Source organism: Stegodyphus dumicola, chromosome X1 (assembly GCF_044657685.1).
Source record: "Stegodyphus dumicola isolate Sdum_Otavi_A_Nest chromosome X1, ASM4465768v1".
Classification (NCBI taxonomy): domain Eukaryota; kingdom Metazoa; phylum Arthropoda; class Arachnida; order Araneae; family Eresidae; genus Stegodyphus; species Stegodyphus dumicola.
The window spans coordinates 193,349,878-193,370,031 of record NC_140780.1 but is presented as its reverse complement, the minus strand read 5'-3'; the positions used below and the strand labels follow the sequence as shown (position 1 = coordinate 193,370,031).

Here is a 20,154-nt window from a genome sequence, read left to right as displayed (position 1 = left end):
TCGCGCCCCCTACTGCTTGCCAAGGATGGAAAACATTTAATTCTAAAATATCGTAACATCAGTTTGGCGCCCCTTGGATTCTGCACCCGGGGACAGATACCCCTTGCCCCCCTCTAGCTACGCCCCTGAAAATTAGGAACATCAATAAAGCGTAAAATATTTCTTTTCTCTCTCTCTCTCTCTTGCTCCGTCATTAGCTCTGCTGTTTAAAAATTTTAGTTGTTTTTCACCATATGCCAAGCTTTCATTAAAAGACATTTTCCCACTCCCACGGAATTCACTATCCGTGTCGGTGTCGGAATCGTTTCCTTGCACTGTCGAGTTCAAAACAGAGCCAATAATTTCACCATCTGTCATCTGATATGCCAGTGCTGGCTCATCTGGAAACATCACCCATTCAACCATATCTTCTTCTTGCCTACTCATTTGTTCTTCATTTCGAATACAGAAGGAATTCTCTTGCTTTTAACCTTTGCTTCACTGACTCTAAAACCAAAAAATTCACTGTCATCGCTCTCAATTTCAATAAATAAAGAAAATGTCCATACATTACACCACTCATTTACTAACGTTGTTTGTTTGGGAAACAGATGACTGATTCTGCTGACAAACAGATGCAATTCATGATGTTGGATTTCTTTCTTCCCACACACAAAAACTCCAATTTGTAGTGGCATTAAATAATTATACCCTTGTCTATTGGTTGGATCAATGATTTAGTATTTGGGGGTAAAAAAAGGGCAACGACATTATCACACGTTAAAACGGTTGCATATGGATGTGCACAGCAGTTGTCTAATAATAGCAAAATTTTGAAATTTGATGGTAGCTCCACACTGTTACAATGCTTTTTTAGCCTCTTAAACGAAATGTGACATGAACAATTCGGTCATAAGTTGCTTTCGTGAACCACTAATTTTTATTATTGATGTAGATCACAGGTAAGGATTTTACTCCTTTCAGAGCTCTGGAATAGGTGCACTTGTCACAAATGTCTTTTTATGGCAAACATCGCCAAAATTGTCCAGTCTCGTCCATATAAAAAATCTGTTCTGGGGTAAGATTTTCTTTTGCCACCAGCGCAGAAAATTCATCTATAAATTCCTCTGTAGCATCTTCATCTGCTGAAATATTTTAAATTTTACTTACAATAAATACGGATAAAACAACAAAACAGCTGAAAAAAAAAAAAAAAAAAAAAAAAAAGAAAGACACTTTTACCATGATGTCAATGATTTGGTGAGTATTTCTGTTGCGACATCATTGTTTGGTTCTTCAGTATTTCATTCTCCATGTTGCAATTCTGAACCTATAAACTGAATGTTTACATTTTGAGAGGTTGCACGGATTTCAGGAGTTGGCGGATTTTCGGTATTTGAGTGTATTATTTTATTAAATTTAAGTAATACATATTAGTAAATTTAATTTGTAGATAAATGTTTTCTTGATATTTTACATAACTGTGAAAAAGTGCGCATTTCTGATATGTGTTCCGTGTTTCAAATTCTATAATTTCTTTAATGCTGGAAAAATAATTGTAAATCTAAATTAAACTACTGTAAATTTCATTGAGAGGTAACGTAATATATAAGTTTTCGAAATCGTAACACTTTATATTTTTGATTTGATTTTTAGCAATGGCTTTAATTACTTCTTGATCATTCGTAATCATCCAAATATTATCAAGAGTTATATTATTGTTATTCTCAACAATAAGACAAACTTTTTTGGAATTAAATAAAACAAAAATTAATATAGCGAATCTTATAAATAGTTACAAAAACAATAGACATTAATTACTTAAACGCGCTCCACGTCCATTGATACTTTTCTCGAGGTGCGACGTTTAAAATTTAATATTTTCCCCAAGATATTTAATCTATCAGTTATACTGTCAAGTCCGAATAAAAAGTCCTAAAAGATGAATGAACATCTCTAGTTTCGCCATCAAGGAGATTTCGAGAGGATTAAAGTACGTTATTAACATTGAGATGTCCGAAATGATAACCCGACATTACAATACTTTTCGTCTAAACATAGACTACGAATTGCTAAATTAAAGAGTAAAAGTTAGCAAAACATGCATGTCTTGATCTATGCCATTCTATACTTCAACAAGAACTGCGGTAAACTTCGAAGACGTGCTTCGTTTAGACTTTAGTCTTAGACTTGCTTATCTATCTTTTTAAACTGAACAATACCCAAGGAGAGTACAATCAAATTTCCTTCACATAACAAAAGTTTCTTATCCCTTTCTTTAAAAATGAGTTGAGGCTGCATCAATATTTTACACGTTTACCGATGCAACACTGGCTGATATTTTTTATATATATTTGTATATAAACCATATTTGGGTTTGACTTTTTATACTATTTCAGCAGAAAACTTTAGAAACATGTATTTTTAAAAAAGCTGGCTAAGTTTAGCCTATATAATCATTAATTAAGTTTAATGTCCCTTCAGAGCAGATATCGGAATGTTATGCTACACCTAATGATGTACCTTCAGAAAGGACAATCAAGTGCAACTAAAAGTTAACTAAAATACTAATTCGCCTTTATTGCATACCTAAGGAAATTCTATTCTAAGTAAAAAGCAAGTATTTGAAGATAGGCCCTGACGTTATGCCTGGTCATGATTCATATTAAGCGATGAAATGAATCAATGAATACACCGAAGAATACTGGAACATGATTTCCACTACGACATTAAATAATTTAAACGAACGTACTATCGTGCTAGACGATAAATAGCTTTAGAATAAAATTTTCTACTATGAGCTAAATTCAAACCACGCAATTCCGCACAGAATTAGTCGGTATCAAGGGATTATAATGAATACAATAAATGGCCGAATATTCAATATTACGAAAACCAGCATGTTCTCCTAAATACAGCAATAAAGAAAATCAGAAATAATCTTTTCTGACAATTTTATTTATGTGTAGCAGAAAAATGATGGTATCTTCACTTAATGGCTAAATAAATTCGTGCTCGGCATGATCTTTCAAATAAACACCTGCTACGATTTATGCTGGCTACGTGACGTCAACGACTACGTGATCTACTATCCAAGTTATTCTTATACAGCTGGTAGTAACACCTAGAAACTAACTGTTTACAACAGAAAACGTTTCTTATTTTTCACGTACAACAAAACAACTGTCACGAAAGTTAGCTTATCAGATATCTCTAAAATTTCTTGTCATGATTACTTTCCAATAAAAACACCTGTAGGACATCTCACTTTCTTAAAACAGATGAATTTATCTTTAATTAGTAACTTTGAAGCCTTTATAAGAAAAGGCTGAAAGAGAATAAGTATGTTGAAATTAGCGAAAGATTTGGTTTCATCGCCTCCATCCTATAAAGCTATATTTCAAATTAATTCATTTAATCAATTAACTCATTAACACATTGAAAAATCAGTCTATGGATTGCTCTAAAATTTTCTCAGCTGTTGCTAATATAATACTTTCCAGCTAAAAGTGGTCACAACGCCTCTTAAATTCAATTTAAAAATCAAACAGCTGAATTTTTGTTTAATAACTGAGCCGACAAGCAAAATTTAAAGACCAGATTTGTATCAATACCCTTCGAATTCAAAGTTAATTCACTCTTTAGGATTTGACTGACTATAACAAGGCAAAACATAATACCACTCTCTGTTTAAGGTTGAGGATGGCTCGGTAGAGGACTTTCCAAGGAATGAGAACTATCACTATTTCACAACTTAAAAGCTATGCCTCTCATGGTACTGCAAGAATCCTACAAAGCCTATAAGATAGTTTCAAGAATAACATATATCAAATACTTAAGACAGAGTAAATCTTTACTTAAAATAGTTGATATTTTAATAGCTATGATATTAAATCTAGTAAAACTATAACAGCAGATCAAGTATTTCTTAATTTTATTTTCTCAATTAAAATTATACGTATTCATATGCGTTATGAAACAAAAACTTTAGTGTACATCATAACACCCATGTTAATATTTCGTGGCTGGAAGGAACATTAACCATAAAAGTTAAAATTCAAAGTATACTGTTAGTACATTCGATAGCTGGTCTCAGTTTCATTTTGCATACAACACAAGAAGTAAACGTACAAAAAAGTTTAATTAAGGATTTAAAGACAAATTTGAGTTTATCTTCCTCTAAATGCTAAAGAATCTGTGCTTATAAATGATATGCATTTGATATGCTGAAACTAATTTTCCTATTCTTAGAGCGGATATTGAAATTATTGCTTCATAGCTTGAAGAGGTCGCAAAGCGCAAAATATTTTTAGACCCCAAAGTGTGGATGGGAAGTCTATTTCTGGTGGATAGCGTACGGTTTTGTAGTTCTCTTTCTTATCACGTTATAATGCATTTCTCCCACTTTCCTAGCGTGCCCTCGTGGTGTAGTGGTTCTGCACGCTGGGCCGGTATTCCAGAGGTCCGTGGTTCGATTCCCGACGAAGGCGGTTGCTATTTTTCATCTTGCCTGCTTTCAAAAAAATACCTAATGTCTTCACAGTGACGCTTGAACTAAAAGGGTGGTTGATGATGATTTCTCCCCACCCAGGATTTGGCAACTGAGTCCTCTAAAAACCACAGTCGCCCTTTAAAAAAAGGGGAGTATATAAGGTATTTCTCCCCCCTTCCTAGCGTGCCTTCATGGTGTAGGGGTTCTGCACACTGGGCCGGTATTTCAGAGGTCCGTGGTTCGATTCCCGGCGAAGGCGGTTGCTAATTCTTCATCTTTCCTGCTTCCAAAATACCTAATGTCTCTACAGAGGCGCCCGAACTAAAAGTGTGTTGGATGAGGATGAGCCACACCCAGGATTTAGCGATTGGGTCCGCTAAAATCCCCAGTCGGTATCCCTTTAAAAAGGGGAGTATATAATGTATTTCTCCCACTTTCCTAGCGTGCCCTCGTGGTGCAGTGGTTCTGGACGCTGGGTCGGTATTCCACAGGACCGTGGTTCGATTCCCGGCGAAGGCGTTGCTAATTTTTCATCTTTCCTGCTTCCTAAAAGTAACCTAATGTCTCTACAGTGACGCCCGAACTAAAAGGGTGTTGGATGAGGTTTCTTCACACCCAGGCTTTGGCAATTGGGTCCCCTGAAAACCCCCAGTTGCCCTTTAAAAAAGGGGAGTATATAAGGTATTTCTCCCAACTTCCTAGCGTGCCTTCGTGGTGTAGTGGTTCTGCACACTGGGCCGGTATTTCAGAGGTCCGTGGTTCGATTCCCGGCGAAGGCGGTTGCATATTTTTTCATCTCTCCGGCTTTTCCAATTAATCTAATGTCTCTACAACGTAAACATATATAATTACTCGTTAAGAGTTAATTTATGATTCACAATTAAATTTTAACAATTATATATATATATATATATGGTTAGGATTACTTCATTATTTTTCCTCTTCCCCCCCCTCTTCAGAGCAACTATATGAATATGAGTTACAATAAATTGCAAATGGATGCATTTAGGTTGCCAGGCTAAAATATTTGGGAAAAGCTATAGTACAGAATCAAATAATCAACGCTTCACCTACGAGCTCAAGCTGCAAAAAAGATTACACAAATACACCGAAGAACCATTACATTTTAACCACCCTGTTAATAACATGCAAGACCACCTTTAGCCCTTCAAAACTGCCAGCACCCGGAGTGGCATTCACTCCACAAGGTGTTGATACGTAGTCTGAGGGATCTGGTACCAAGCGCTCACCAGCTGGTCCTGCAATTCTCGCACATTACGAGAGGGTAGCGTTGGCAGCACCAATTTAGTTTTCCATGTGGGATCACAAATGCTCTACTGGATTAATGTCCGACAAAGTTTGGAGTCCAATACATGACTTGAATGTCCCTGAAATGTTCGAACCACTCCTTGACGATTCGACCCTTATGACATCGTACATTATCCTGTTGATAAACACCATCCCCCCGGAAATACTCTTGTCATGAATGGCTGAACCTGGTCTGCAAGGATGCTCACGTAGCGCACAGACGTGATGGATTGTTCAATGGGAATTATGGGTCTTAATGTGCTCCATGAAAACATTGCCCACACTATAATACCCTCCGCCACCGGCTTGACTCTATTTAACTGTGCATCCGGGGGCCAGAGTTTCGTTTCGAAATCGGCGTATTAGCTCACGTCCGTCGATGTGATGGACCAGAAAACGTGATTCATCGGAACATGCAACTTTTTTCCATTCTTCTAATGTCCAATTCCGATGTTTCTTGGTCTACTGCAGACGCAGCTGGCGATGACGTGCCGTCAGTGCAGGGATTAATAGCAGCAAAAGCTTAAGTGGAAAGTCTGGAGTCTCCTGGAGTCTCCCCTCCCATATAGCCCAGATTTAACATCCAGTGACTTTTCCCCCTTTTTCAGAAATTGAAGGAACCTTTATCTGCAACGAGGTTCTCTTCGGATCAAGCATTTGTACGTTGGTACTGTCCAGTCAGGTACCCGCGCATGGTGCGCTACCCTAGGATAACGTCATGAACGATTTTCGAACACATAAAGTTCCTAATCTAGTGCTTGGTCGATCATGCTGATATGAGTGAATAAAATATTAGCACGTAGAAGAAGATTGTTCATGGAGATGAAGTCAAAACGATCCGTAGAGACTGAACTACCTCAGTAGCTAACACGCCCCATTGGGCGAGGATAAGTGCGGAGTAAAGTGAAGTAAAAAAGAAATGCCAATGTGCAACAGAGTCCAAGAGTCCATGTGTGTGACATTTTTAGATATTCATATGCATAATTTAAATAAACAGGGCAACACAAAATAAAAGCAATAACAAGTCATTAAGTACATGAATGCAAAAATGAAAAATAGTATATTATAGTGGGTGGGAATAACCATGAAGATGACATAACGGTATACATAAATACATAAGAGAAACAGAGGTACAGAACAATTGGTACAGATATACATAAATAATTAGTTTAAATGTCTTAGAACAGCAAGTGGCCTTTTTTTGTAGGCCTGAGTTTTGTAGTCATAACTGAGTACAGGTATAGTAGGGTTGGAAACCCTAGGTATATTTCTGTAAAATCTGAGGGCCAGAGTGGCCATATACTCATTCAGGTATGGAACATTGTATTCACGGTGGATTGCCGAGTTTCTAATGAACCACGGACAACCCGCCGCTTGCCTTAGTATGACATTCTGCAGGACTTGCAGTTTCTTAATGTTTGTATCAAAAGTATATATCCAGACAGGGCAGGCATAAGTAAAGATGGAACGTAACATGGCTTTATAAATGAGTAATTTATTGTCAGTAGAGAGAACGCTGTTCCGGGCAATTAAGGGGGCAAGTGTAGCTTTACGTACCCGGAACTTTGCAATAAGCTTTGTGATGTGTGGGGTCCATGTGAGAGTTTGATCTAAAGTAACACCTAGGTATAGGGCCTGCTTGGTCCAGGGGATAGTGGTGTCATACATATTAATGTGGATATCAAAGTCGATATTCTTTTTCCTCGTGAAGAGGATAGCATCAGATTTATCCACATTTATCTTGATCTTCCAAGCCGTTAGCCAGGACTCCAGTGTGTGGATGTGGTTTTGTAGTTGTATCACTGAGCCGTGAGATGCATTTTGTAATAGAATTGCCGTGTCATCAGCATACATTGCTAGAGTGTTGTGTTGTGTGTGTGGGATATCGTTCGTGTAAATATTGAAGTAGAGCGGGCCCAAAATGGACCCTTGTGGGACCCCAGACCTGATGGGCCTGGGGGTAGAGATTTTGTTGTTGACACGAACGACAAAGTGTCGACCCATAAGGTAAGAATATGTGATGTGTGTGATGTAATCTGGGAAGCCCAGGTTTATGATTTTATATATGAGGCCCTCCAGCCAGACTCTGTCAAAGGCCTTAGAGACATCAAGAAAAACTGCTCCTGTGATGGACTTGTCCTGGAGGCCTTGTGAGATTAGTTCAGTAACTCTATATAGTTGGTGGTTAGTGGAATGCATTTTTCTGAATCCATGTTGCTCATTTATCAGGAGATTGTTGTCATTCGGGTGCTGGAGTAAACGTTGCTGTATGATGAACTCGGCCACTTTACTAGTCGATGACAGTAGACTGATTGGCCTGTATGAGACAGGGTCTGTGGCTGGTTTACCAGGCTTCAAGATAGGGGAGATGACTGCAGTCTTCCATGGTGATGGAAAGTGTCCCAGGTGTAGCATATCATTTATTATTCTTGTAAGTTTCAGGATCATGAGAACTCCCATATTTTTGATCATTTTGTTACTGACAGAGTCAAGTCCACGGCTTTTCTTTGTCTTGAGTTTAATGATGTAATCATAGACCTCTGAAGGCCTGACAGGAGGAGTGTTGGTTGTGTATGGTTTTGATAGAAACTTTGTAAGTGTTTAGGTGACAAGGTGTTCTGTTTGGGAGTAGGATATGTTGTTAGTGCAGAACTGAGTAGTATAGCGATCAGCAAGTGACTCAGCTTTCTCAGTGTCGGTGTAGGCAATTCCTTGAGGGCCAGTTAAGGGCGGAATATTTATGTGGCATCTCAGAAGCTGATTAGTAGCTTTCCAGATGGTATCTTTATCAGAGGAGAGTGAAGAGAGGTATACGGCCCAGTCGTGGTCTGTTTGTTTACGTGTAAGGGCCCTGACTTGGCGGTTAAGCTGGTTGAGTAGTGCTCTATCGGGAGGGTATCTTGATCGCTGCCATTCTCTCCTTGCAGCATTTCTTCGTTGGATGAGTCTTTTGATTTCACTGTTGCATTTGTCTTTTCTGCATTCACGTGCAGGCTTGCTATTAGCTTGCAAGGCATTTTGTAGTTCCAGGGTGAAGTCGTTGACAATAGCATCTAACTCCTCACCTGTGTGTGCTGTTGGAATGTGTATTGTGGTGTTGTTTAAGGCTTTGGTAAATCCAGACCAATTAGTAATAAAGACCTTTTTGTGTGATGTGTTACAAAGGGTGAGGTCTAGGTCCATCAGGACTGGATTGTGATCCGATGACAGTTCATTCAAACTGTCAATGGATTTAAATGTACAGCCCTTGAGTAAGAATATGTCAAGGATTGATGCAGACCTTCCATCGTAACGTGTTGGGGGTTTGTGGAACTGCAATTGTAATACCGGCCTTAGTGGGAAAGCGGTGTATTACATTTCCAGGGAATGTGTTGTGGGTGCAGTTCCACGCGCGGTGTTGTTCATTGAGATCTCCGACTAAAATGACTTTGCTGTTGAGTTTAGTAAGTGCATCAAAATCTTGCACAATGTTTACATGTGTCTATTGTTGGAGGCAGAGATAAAAGTGACTGGTCGTGTAGTGAGTGGTGTGACTGTGATAGCTAGGACCTCCAGGGCTAAAAGCTGTGGCAGTGTTGTTTGGTAGTGGGCGATAGAGCGCTTAATTAAGATAATTAGGCCCCCTCCAGGGTGACGGTTGATTCTTCTGCGATCAAGACGATAGAGCACATAGTTAGCACTTCAGACAGTGATGGGAAAACAGCTATCGAGAACTGGCTCAATGGGGCAGGGACGTGATTTCTACCAAGCCGGGTAAACCAAGTTAGTCCTGTGTTCAGATAAATGCCTAAATAGATTTGGAGATTATGTGGAAAGATGATGGGCAAGTATGCCTCTTATTTCCCTTTTGTATTTTCTGTCTATTGTTGATAAATAATTTTTTATTACTCTTGTAAACTTATTTTTTCGGGGGGGGGGGTATCCACCCTCGTATTCTCCGTTTCAGTTTGCGATATTTTTTCCCTTTACCAAATTTCTCATTGTCCCCTTCTGCATGTAATTTGTGTAAACTTGATGACTTCATGATTATGGCTAGTGGTCTACGAAATAGAGGTCTGTAGGCTAGGAACCACTATAAATTTGGCATATCACTCCCATTCATCATAAACCTTCACACTTTTATCTCTCGAAAGGACATTTGGGTCCCGTGCATTTTGTTTGCTTTCATGCTGCATAGACACATACGTTCACAAACACCCATGCTTTCTACGAGATTTGAATCCGGGCCCATCGGAAGGGCAGTCAGCGTCACTAACCACTATACCGGTAGTTGGAAAATAATAATGTAAATAGGTACAGGTATAAGTGGATGGAACACCAGAATTTTACCATAGGTTGTAAAGGTATAGTCCCACCGCACAAACTGTGAAGCCCACCTCAGTTTTGAGGGAGAACAACCAGGAGGCCGTCTGAGTGTCTCGCACCCCTCTTTCCCTACCATCAACCTCTCGAGAAAACTTTCGGCTCGCCATGCATTTGAGTGCCCCCTCTGAACAGAGACTAATTTTATGTGGATTACAAGTTCCGCCAACCAGGTGTCGGCAATACGTGGCCACTATAATCTTACAAATATTCATGTCTTCTCCGGCATTCGAATCCAGGGTCAGTACGGCAGTCAGAGTCACTAATCACAATACCGACTAGGCGGTTAATAATGTAAACTAGCTGGCAAGCCAGGCCGATGAGCGGGCTGCGGCCAAAGCAAAATTCATAAGTTCTATGTACATCTTAAAAAAAAATGTATAAAAATATTTCACTATAAAATGGTTCGGCTTTATTTGGGCTTGATTAACAATTTTCGGTCATATAAAATAGGGTCGTATCAATGTCGTCACACAGACACTCTGTGACTGTAAAACTGCCATTCTGTGTACTGCTGTTTAACTTTGAATCCTTGATCATCATGAGAAAAGAACATTACATACGTCATTGGTTCTAAGTTTCGATTTAAAGTCCTGATATGAATGAGACCAACAATTCTTGTATGTATTACAACAACTCTCTTGGATGGAGGTACGGCCATATAACACTCTTGAAAACAACTGCAACTTCATTTTCTTTTGGAGCGTTGTAACGTCCTCTGTGCTCACCTGTAACAACACTTTCACCATTGATGTACATACGGATAGCAGCAGCAGTTTCAGCACCTAACTCTCGTTCCTTTAAAATGTAAGCTGCGCATATTGTTTTTGATCAGGATGAGGTGGATGAAGGTGGTTTGTTTGATGATATATGGCACCGTGAATTCTAAAGCAGTAGGGACCTGAACCTGTAGGCATTTCTATATTGGCACTCAAGGAAGCAAAACTAAGAAGACAGTTATAAGTGCGTACGTTAGCAAAAAAAATCTTGAAAAAAATCGGTCATTAAATTACCCCATTCTTCTGGATATCTTCTTTCAGTTCTTACAATTTTCCCATTGTGACAGCACTGCACGTATCTTCCGTATTCCTTTTTCCTGGACAGAAGAGTTCACTGCAGAGATCGCAACAAGCTTCCACTGAACCCACAGTGTTTCTCAACGTAAACTTTGAGCCCACATATTCCTGCATTGTGAAGAATGCTAAGTGAATGTCGTGCTGTACTCATGCGAAGCCGGTCTTTTCTTAAAATCATTGTTTCTTCAGATTAGACTTGCCTGTTATGTGAAGTGTTTTGCGTTCCTCATTTAGTAGCATCCTGTTCTACTTCTTCCACTCGAATTTGACGGTGATACTGAGTCTTGTGTCCTTCGTCAACTTGCACCTTTTTCTCATGTCTCTTCATCATGCATATTGCGTTGACGTTCCATTTTTTCTCATGTCTCTTCATCATGCATATTGCGTTGACGTTCCATTTGTCTGATGAGCCTCCTACTCGTTTCGGCTTGAGTTCCTTGAGCACGCAAATTTTCTTGGTTTTCTGCTTGTCTACCAAGCCGCCTACTCGTTTTAGCTTCAGTTTCTTGAGCACGCAAGGTTTCTTGAACTGCTGCTTTTCTGCTGATTCTCCTATGGTGTCTTCTTCAGTTGCTTCAGTGAGTAAGTTTTCTTGTTGGTGTGCTTGCCTGCTGAGTCTCCTACTGGTTTCTTCTTCATTTTCTGTAGCTCTTCATAATTTTTGTGCTTCAGCTGTTTGCCTTCTTAATGCATCTCTCGTAATGCCTCTTCTGAGTTTTGGCACTTTAATATATTTAGAAACAAATAACACCGTACTAAAATAATAATTCGACCTGAAATACATTAAATACCTACAAAAGTTTAACCTGTACTCAAAAGGAAATACGTAATAAAACAAACTAAATACTTTTAAATAGAATTATTAAAATCCACTGAAAAACTGGAACTAAAATGAACTATTAATTTAAAGTACTATACAGAAAGTTGCTAGCTGTGGCCAAAGAAAAATTTATGAGTTCTATGTACCCCTGAAAACAAAATGCATAAAATATTTCCTTATGCATGAAATCAGCTCATTCTTTCCAAGCAACAACCAATTCGTAAATAAGTTTTTTTTTTTTTTTTTTTTTTTTTTTTTTTTTTTTTTTTTTTTTTGTAGATAACCGAATTCTGAAAGCAAAAGAGTATCACATGAAAGGCGTGTTCTGAAAAAGGAATTATATGAGTCATCAACATGAGGACCCGAACTGGGTGGTGAGGTTATGGTATTATGTTCAAATAATAAAGGTTTGGTTTGGTTTCTGTGATTACGGCAAAACCTCGAGAGCTATCGACCTAACAGAAAGGCATTTATTAAATAGGTTCATAGTTTGGTTTCTTTGATCACGGTAAAGCATGCGATGATTATCTGCCTACGGAGAGGGATGCTTTCGTGGAGGACATTCTAAGGGAACTGGCTCGTATACACGCTACAGATGGGGGAACCACGAAAACGCCCATGCAACCTGCCCGTTCGCGGGATTCGAACCTCGGACCGAACTAACAGCGACCGCTCGGCCGCTGGTGGGCTCAACTAGTAAAGGAGAAACAACTGCTACAGCCTTAAGTGACGGTTCGAAGCAGTGAACACACCAGTTCTCCCCAGAAGGTGTTCTAAAGGCTCCTAAACATGTCCGTACAGCTTGATGGTGGATAAGATCGAGTTTCAACCGCCCAGACGAGAAAGTGGTAAATGACTCTGACTGCCATACCGAAGGGTCCGAGTTCGAATCTAGGAGAAGGCATGGATGTAATTTGTCCGCTCCCTCACAGCCGGCAACGATGGCCCATCTATTAAGTGCCTCCATAATAAAGTAACCACCGCTTTCGGTTTCAGTAAAGGCTAATGTCTATGGGCGGCTTCGGGCCGCCTCGACATCTCGATTAACTGCAGGTCACCAACGTAGTTCAAAGCCGCTGCAATCTACACCGATGGTTCCAAAGGAGAATGTGATACCAGTAGCGTATATTGTGTTCTACATGGGAACCAGATCATAAAGGCCTGGGAAAAAAAGCTTAAGCACTACAACTCAGTTTTTCAGGCTGAACTCATTTCATTAAAAGCTGCACTTCTCTATGCACTGGAAAATTAATTATTCCAGTATTTATTCAGGATTGGATTATTCAATTATGGCAAAGCACACGAGGGCTATCTGCCTAAAGGGAGGGATGTCTTCGTGGAGGACTTTCTAAGGAAAACTGGCTCGTATAAACGTTACACATGGGAAAAGCCCCGAAAACGCCCATGCAGCCAGCCTGTTCGCGGGATTCAAACCTCGGACCGAATTACCAGTGTTCAGCGTCTTTACCGCTCGGCCGCTGGTGGGCTTAGTATTTATTCAGACTCAGCCTCTAGCCTTCAGGCAATCCAAGGCACATGCAGTAAAAATCCACTCGTCAGGGCCATACAAAAACTCTTACTAAGAACACCAAAATACGATAGGTGTGAACTCCAATGGGTACCTACCTGCCCACACCGAAATACTGAGTAATGAAATGTCAGATGCAATAGCCAAAAGAGTAGCAACTAACCCCCACGTTTGCACACTTGATGTGCCTCTCCCGGGCTCGTTCTTAAAAGCTGAGGTCGAGAGAGAATTACTGAAACGTCGGCAACATCTGTGGGAGACAGAGATCACCGGAAGAAAAGTTCACAGATTTTTTTTCAAAAGTCTGCCCTGGCTTCTAAAAAGTGGCTCGCCTCACTTCAATCAGTTTCTAACAGGGCATGGTCCCTTCATGACTTACCTGCATCGCTTCAGACTACGCGAAAACGACCATTGCTCATGCGGGATGGCAGGAGATCCGGACCACTATCTGTTCGCTTGCAGAGAGACTGTCGAACATCATCTTAGTAGTTACAGTAGCAGACCACATCCATGCATGGACCGAAGCTACTTCGAAAAATCATAGCTATGCATGGAAACGCATATGCGATTGCGTAAATATTGCACACAAAATCTCAGACAGACTGGAGTAATTCTCAGCTGCCATCCTCGTCACCAGCACAGTCCTTGTATGCTCTGTACCTGTAATGAATTTATTTTATCTTAAGTTAGCCTTTTCTGCCCCTTTTTTTTTTTTTTTTTTTTCCCTGTTTATACTTATCTCCTTGAACTATAAAAGCTGAATTGTAAACCTTGAATTATGTATTTTGCCTTATTTTATGTAGTATTTTCACTTTTTTTTATTTATGTATTATTTCGTTTTTCGTATTTTACTTTTAATTATTTTTAGTATTGCTATTTAGTATCTAGCCCTATTTTAGATATTATTTTTACTGTTTTATCAGTCAGTCTGTTAATTGCTCATATATTGCACGGAACACATTTATTGTTCACGCTGTTTTATAACCACCTATCCATAACATCAAATAGTGATAGCAAGAACTCGAGTTGCTCCCATCAAAACAATTTCGGTTCGACGATTGGAACTCTGTGCTGCTGTTTGTTAAAGCACTTTACAAGCAGTTAGGTGGAAGTTCATTCTATACATACATGGAGTGATTCAAGTAATGTATCATCTTGGCTAATGTTTGAACCTAAGCGATGGCAAACGTTGGTAGAACATAGAATAACAGAAATTCCGAACGAAAATTGAAACCACATTCAAGGAAAGGAGAATTCAGTTGATTGTGGTTCTAAATATAAAGCTGAGGAAGAGATCCCGTGTATCTTGAAATATACTAGCAGCAATAAAAGGATTATAGTTCATCTCCATGTGATGTATAAATTTCACTTTCGTATACAGTTACACATACAGCGAAACAACCCCACGCAAGCCACAATGATAACGATTCTTAGAAATGCCTTGTCGCCAAATCTTATCATAAACCTTATGAATATCAAAAAGACAGATATCAAATTTTCTCTCTTTGGAAAAGCATTTCGAATATTTGTCTCAGAAAAAGAATATTATTAAATGTTGTTTTTCTTTCACTTATTGGGGAATGTCTGTTCCTCCTATTATGGAGAACGAGAAGGACTTCAGACGTTGAACCATTTTATAACTTACTGTATCAGGTCCTGGGCTAGATCTATGTGTTAGAGACAAAGCACATTTCAGTTCGAGCATTGTAAAATTTCCATCATAAGGTTCCGAGTTGGAAGAGTCGAAAATAATGGGCATTATCTTCGAATGCTGCTGAAAAAAATGCCGATGGGTAACTAGTGAGTGTGTGCACCGCTATGATGGTTTCCGAACACGGAGGTGAACCAAACGGAATTACATACCATCACAGCGAGGAAATCTCCAAAATTACAATGTAATGGGTTGGCAACTAAGTAATTGCGGATTTTTTTTAGAAAATCAAAGACAATTTTTTCATGGAACTAAATAACTTTATTCTGTAATGTATTGCCCATTTTGATCAATGACCTTTTGCCATCTTTCAGGCAGCATCATAATCCTACGTTCATAAAACTTCTGGTTTTTATTAGCAAAAAACTGAATCAGGTACGATTTGACATCATCATCATTATTGAAATTTTTACCATTCAAGGAGTTTTGTAAAGATCGAAACAAAAAGTAATCAGATGGTGCAAGGTCAGGACTATATGGTGGATGTGGCAAAACATCCCAACCAAGCTCCAATAATTTTTGCCGAGTGACCAAAGATGTGTGTGGGCTTGCATTGTCATGATGGAATACAACACCTTTTCGATTTGTCAATTCGGGCCGCTTTTCTTCAACTGCATTGTTTAATTTCGTTAGTTGTTCAATGTAGACATCAGAATTGATCGGGTAAGAGTTCAAAGTAGACAATTCCTTTGTAATCCCACCAAACTGATAACAAAACCTTCTTTTGATGAATATCAGCTTTTGATGTTGTTTGATTTGGTTCACCTGGCCTGCTCCACGATCTTTTCCGCTTGATATTGTTGTAAACAACCCATTTTTCATCGCTAGTTATCAGTCGTTTTAAAAATGGATAATTTTCATTACGTTTCTTTAGAAAATCGCAGCTGTTAATGTGTTGCTTTAAATGCGTTTCTTTCAGTTCGTGAGGAATCCATGTATCGAGTTTTTGAACATAGCCAAGTTGTTTTAAGTGATTTTCAATGCATGTATGTGGTACATGAAGCTTCTCTGCAATCCCACGTGTTGTTCTGTGATGATCCGAATCGATTAGGTCGTCATCAACTTCAACTGGACGACCAGAGCATTTTTCATCTTTGAGTAAAAAATCACCAGAACGAAATTTGGCAAGCCAATTTTGACACTGCCGTTCTTTTAAGGCTTCGTCACCATAAACAACACATAACTTTTTATGAGCTTGCGATGCTTTTTTCTATTTGCGGAAATAATAAAGCAAAATATTACGAAAATGTTCCTTTTGATTTTCCATTTTTCAACGAACGCCAAACGAAAACTACGCAACCGATCAAAAATTTTTTTTTTTACTGATTGACAGCTGAATTGCCAACTATCAAATAACAAAATGTGTTTTACATTTGTACTACGTCTGCAACCCTAAAAATTCAACTGAAGCCATCTATGAGTGAAATCCGCAATTACTTAGTTGCCAGCCCAATAAATATAACGTACTAATAATAATTTCTATATTTTACAAAGTCTTTCTTGTCCAAAATGAGTTTATACTAATAATCGTACTGAGGACCTGAAACAATCGCTCAGATTTACACTTCAAGGAAAGTAATTAATAATTCATTCAGCAATTATTTTTTCATTCAGCAATTATTAGATCGAATAATTGCTGAATGAAAAAAAAAAAGCCTTATTATACTATGATAAATTTACCAGTAGTTCGGGGATTATTTAGCTTGATAACTGCAGATATCAAATGCTATCCATATTATCTGCTTTAAATTCTGATCATTTCAAACATAATGTTATTCACGGTGGTTTCTGCTTACGCAATGTCTTGAGATTTTTCTGTTTGATATTGCTGCAGCAAATTTCACCAGTGGTGTTCGCAACTTCTTCCGAAGTGGTAATCATTCGGTTAACTTTTCCGAAAAGGAGAAACAAAGGTTATACAGTGGGTAGAAAAAGTATTTGCACACCTACATTTTTGTTTGCAATTCATAAAAAGAAGCATTAAGAAATAAAAAAATTGGTATTGCCAAATCAGAATAAGTTTAATCATCCAAAACAAACAGAAAAATTACAATAATATAAATAACAATGCTTTTTCGTAACAAAAATTAAAATATCTCGTATCAAAAAAGTATTTGCACAACTGCATGAATACAAAAGAAATAAAATATATAAGCAAATTTCAAATAACTAATATTTAGTATGCATTCCTTTAGCATCTATTACTGCTTGTAATCTTGCTGACATTGATTTAATTAAATTTTCTGTAACAGTAGGATCAGTATTCTATCACTCTTCAATAAGGGCAGATTTGCTTGAAATCTTCCTTTTTCTCATTTTTAAATCCAAAGAATTTCATAAATATTCCAAAGGAGTTAAGTCTGGTGATTGTGGTGGAGTGGCATGTTTTCTGGGAACATTATAAAGCAACCACATACGTGTTATACCGGCAGTGTGCTTGGGATCATTGTCTAGCTGAAAATAGTACGAATTACTGATACCCAATTTTATTGCACTTTGTGGCAAGTTATCTCGCAACACATCAATATAGGTTCGAGCTGTCATATTCCCATCAATGAAACACAAATTACCAACTCCTTTGCTAGCCATGCAGCCCCAAATCATAACAGAACCTCCTCCATGTTTAACTGTAGGTAAAATATTTTTGGTATGAAAAGCAGTACAAGGTTTTCTCCAAACTAATTTCCTGCCATCTGATTTAAAGATATTGAACTTACTCTCGTCGGAGAATATGACATTTTTCCAGAAATCAATTGGCTTATTGATATATTCCTTAGCGAATTCAAGTCTCTTCAATCTATTTCGTTCAGTTATGATAGGTGTTTTCCTTGGAGATCTCCCATAAATGTGTGCATCGTGCAGGACATTTCGAACACTTTGGGCACAGATTTGAACTCCAGATGTTGAAGCGACATCATTGACTAAAGTAATTGCACTAATAAATGGATTTTTCGATGCTTCTCTTATGAGTTTTCACTTCATTCTCAGTGAAAGTTTCTTTGAGTGTCCAGAGCGCAAGTTATTTGATGTAGATCCTCTTTCTTTATGACGTTTTATAACATACCGAACAGTAGAGAAGCAAACATGTACTTTTTTTTACCTATTTTTCGATAACTTAGGCCATTTTCACGTAGAGAAACAATTTTTCTCGCAACGAAATCGGCAATTCAGTTTTCTTAGGTGCCATTACAGTTTGAAATCGACAATCAACTGATAACGTTTCTACAACACCTCCTTTTATAGTCGTCTTACGTATGTTATTTACTGCGGGAGGACTGTCAAATAATAGCATAAAAACTCAAATTTGCTAAAGTTGAGTTGAGTGTGCAAATACTTTTTTGACATAAAATATTTTAATATTGTTGCAAAAATATTTTTTATTATTATATTTTATTTTTATTTAATTAATTACAAAAATATTATTATATTTTTTGTAATTAATTTAAATGAATAAGCTTATTCTATGTTTTAAATGCCAATTTTTGTATTTCTTAATTCATTTTCTTATAAATTGTGAACAAAAATGTATGTGTGCAAATACTTTTTGTACCCACTGTAAATTTCACCCATGCATTCACTTTTTCTCATACTCGTTTGCTCGACGTTGATGATGTTATTGATGACACATAAGAGATCTAAGACTTCTTCTTGACTTTGCCTTCGTAGCCGTGCTTTTGTTCTTTTGAACCAGCTCAGGAGCAATATGTAGAAACAGAAATCATATATCAAAAGCCCGAACTTAGCAGTCTCAAACAAAGAGCAATGCTTCATAATACTGTGTTTACATAAAGGCTTTACACGATCCATGCACAAGTGGCATGAGCCGAACTTCGCTGTTAGACAACCAGAACTTGCTACCCCAAGGAAACTGACACAAAGATTTTGTCTACATGTCTAACAGTTGAACTGCAGGCCAACGTGGTACAAGGACAGACCGACCACAGCAAAACAGACACGAACTGGTATTCGGTCGTGATTTCGCTGAGCTTCACATTTACAGATGCGCAACTTTATCTTTCCTGGCTTACGGTTTAAATCCTGTTCTACGAGTGTGAATAGAGCTAATGGCTTATGACTGACAACAGTCACGGTTAACCCATCGTACGAATTCTCCATTATGGTTCATTGCTACATCGGACTGAACCAAATACAGTCGATGCAGGACTAAACTGAAATCGAATAATTAATCGGCATGGCTATTATAATTATCGACAGTTATGCAGTTTATGAATACGGTAATTACCTGTGTGGTTTATTTAGTATTTAACCTTTTGCTGGTCGTGAAGGAGCTCAGCTCCCATTCCACTTAAGCACCAGATTAGGAGCAAACGAACATAGCTCTCTTTACAAATTTAATATGGACAGATATCGACCGTATTCGGGAAGAAAGAATTTCTTAACCTCGCAACCGCCGAAATATTAAACAGTGTAGTTATTCTACATAGTATGATAATTAAACTTCTTCTCATTCTTCAATTTCGTTTATCAAAGTACCTGTTTATAAGATCCTACCAAATTTTAGAACAAAAATACAACAGGAAAAGTGGGCCTTATTTAACATTTAATACAGTATCCTAATTAATTGACGTCACGAAATGTTATATTAGGTTAGGTTATTTGAGTATGTAAAAGTACAAGAGGGTACCTGTCTAAGGAAAGGATGCCTTCTTGGAAGTCTTTCTAAAGGGAACTGGCTTGCATTCACGTTATACATACAAAAAACCAAGAAAACCAACCATGCGGCCAGCCCGTTCGAACCCAAGGTTCTTGGTTGGGTCGAACCTAGACTTGGATTGGTAGAGGAACTTGGGTTTGAACCCCCACCAAACTACCAAGATTCAGTGGTGTTAACCACATCGACAGCAAAGTAATATAGGT

At 38.2% G+C, this 20,154-nt stretch overlaps 1 protein-coding gene across 6 annotated transcripts in view; it reads right to left on the bottom strand.

Moving 5' to 3' along the window:
* LOC118192392 (uncharacterized) overlaps nucleotides 1-20,154 on the bottom strand; it is a 307,764-nt gene that overhangs the window by 157,930 nt on the left and 129,680 nt on the right. The gene's annotated exons all lie outside the window — the stretch shown is intronic.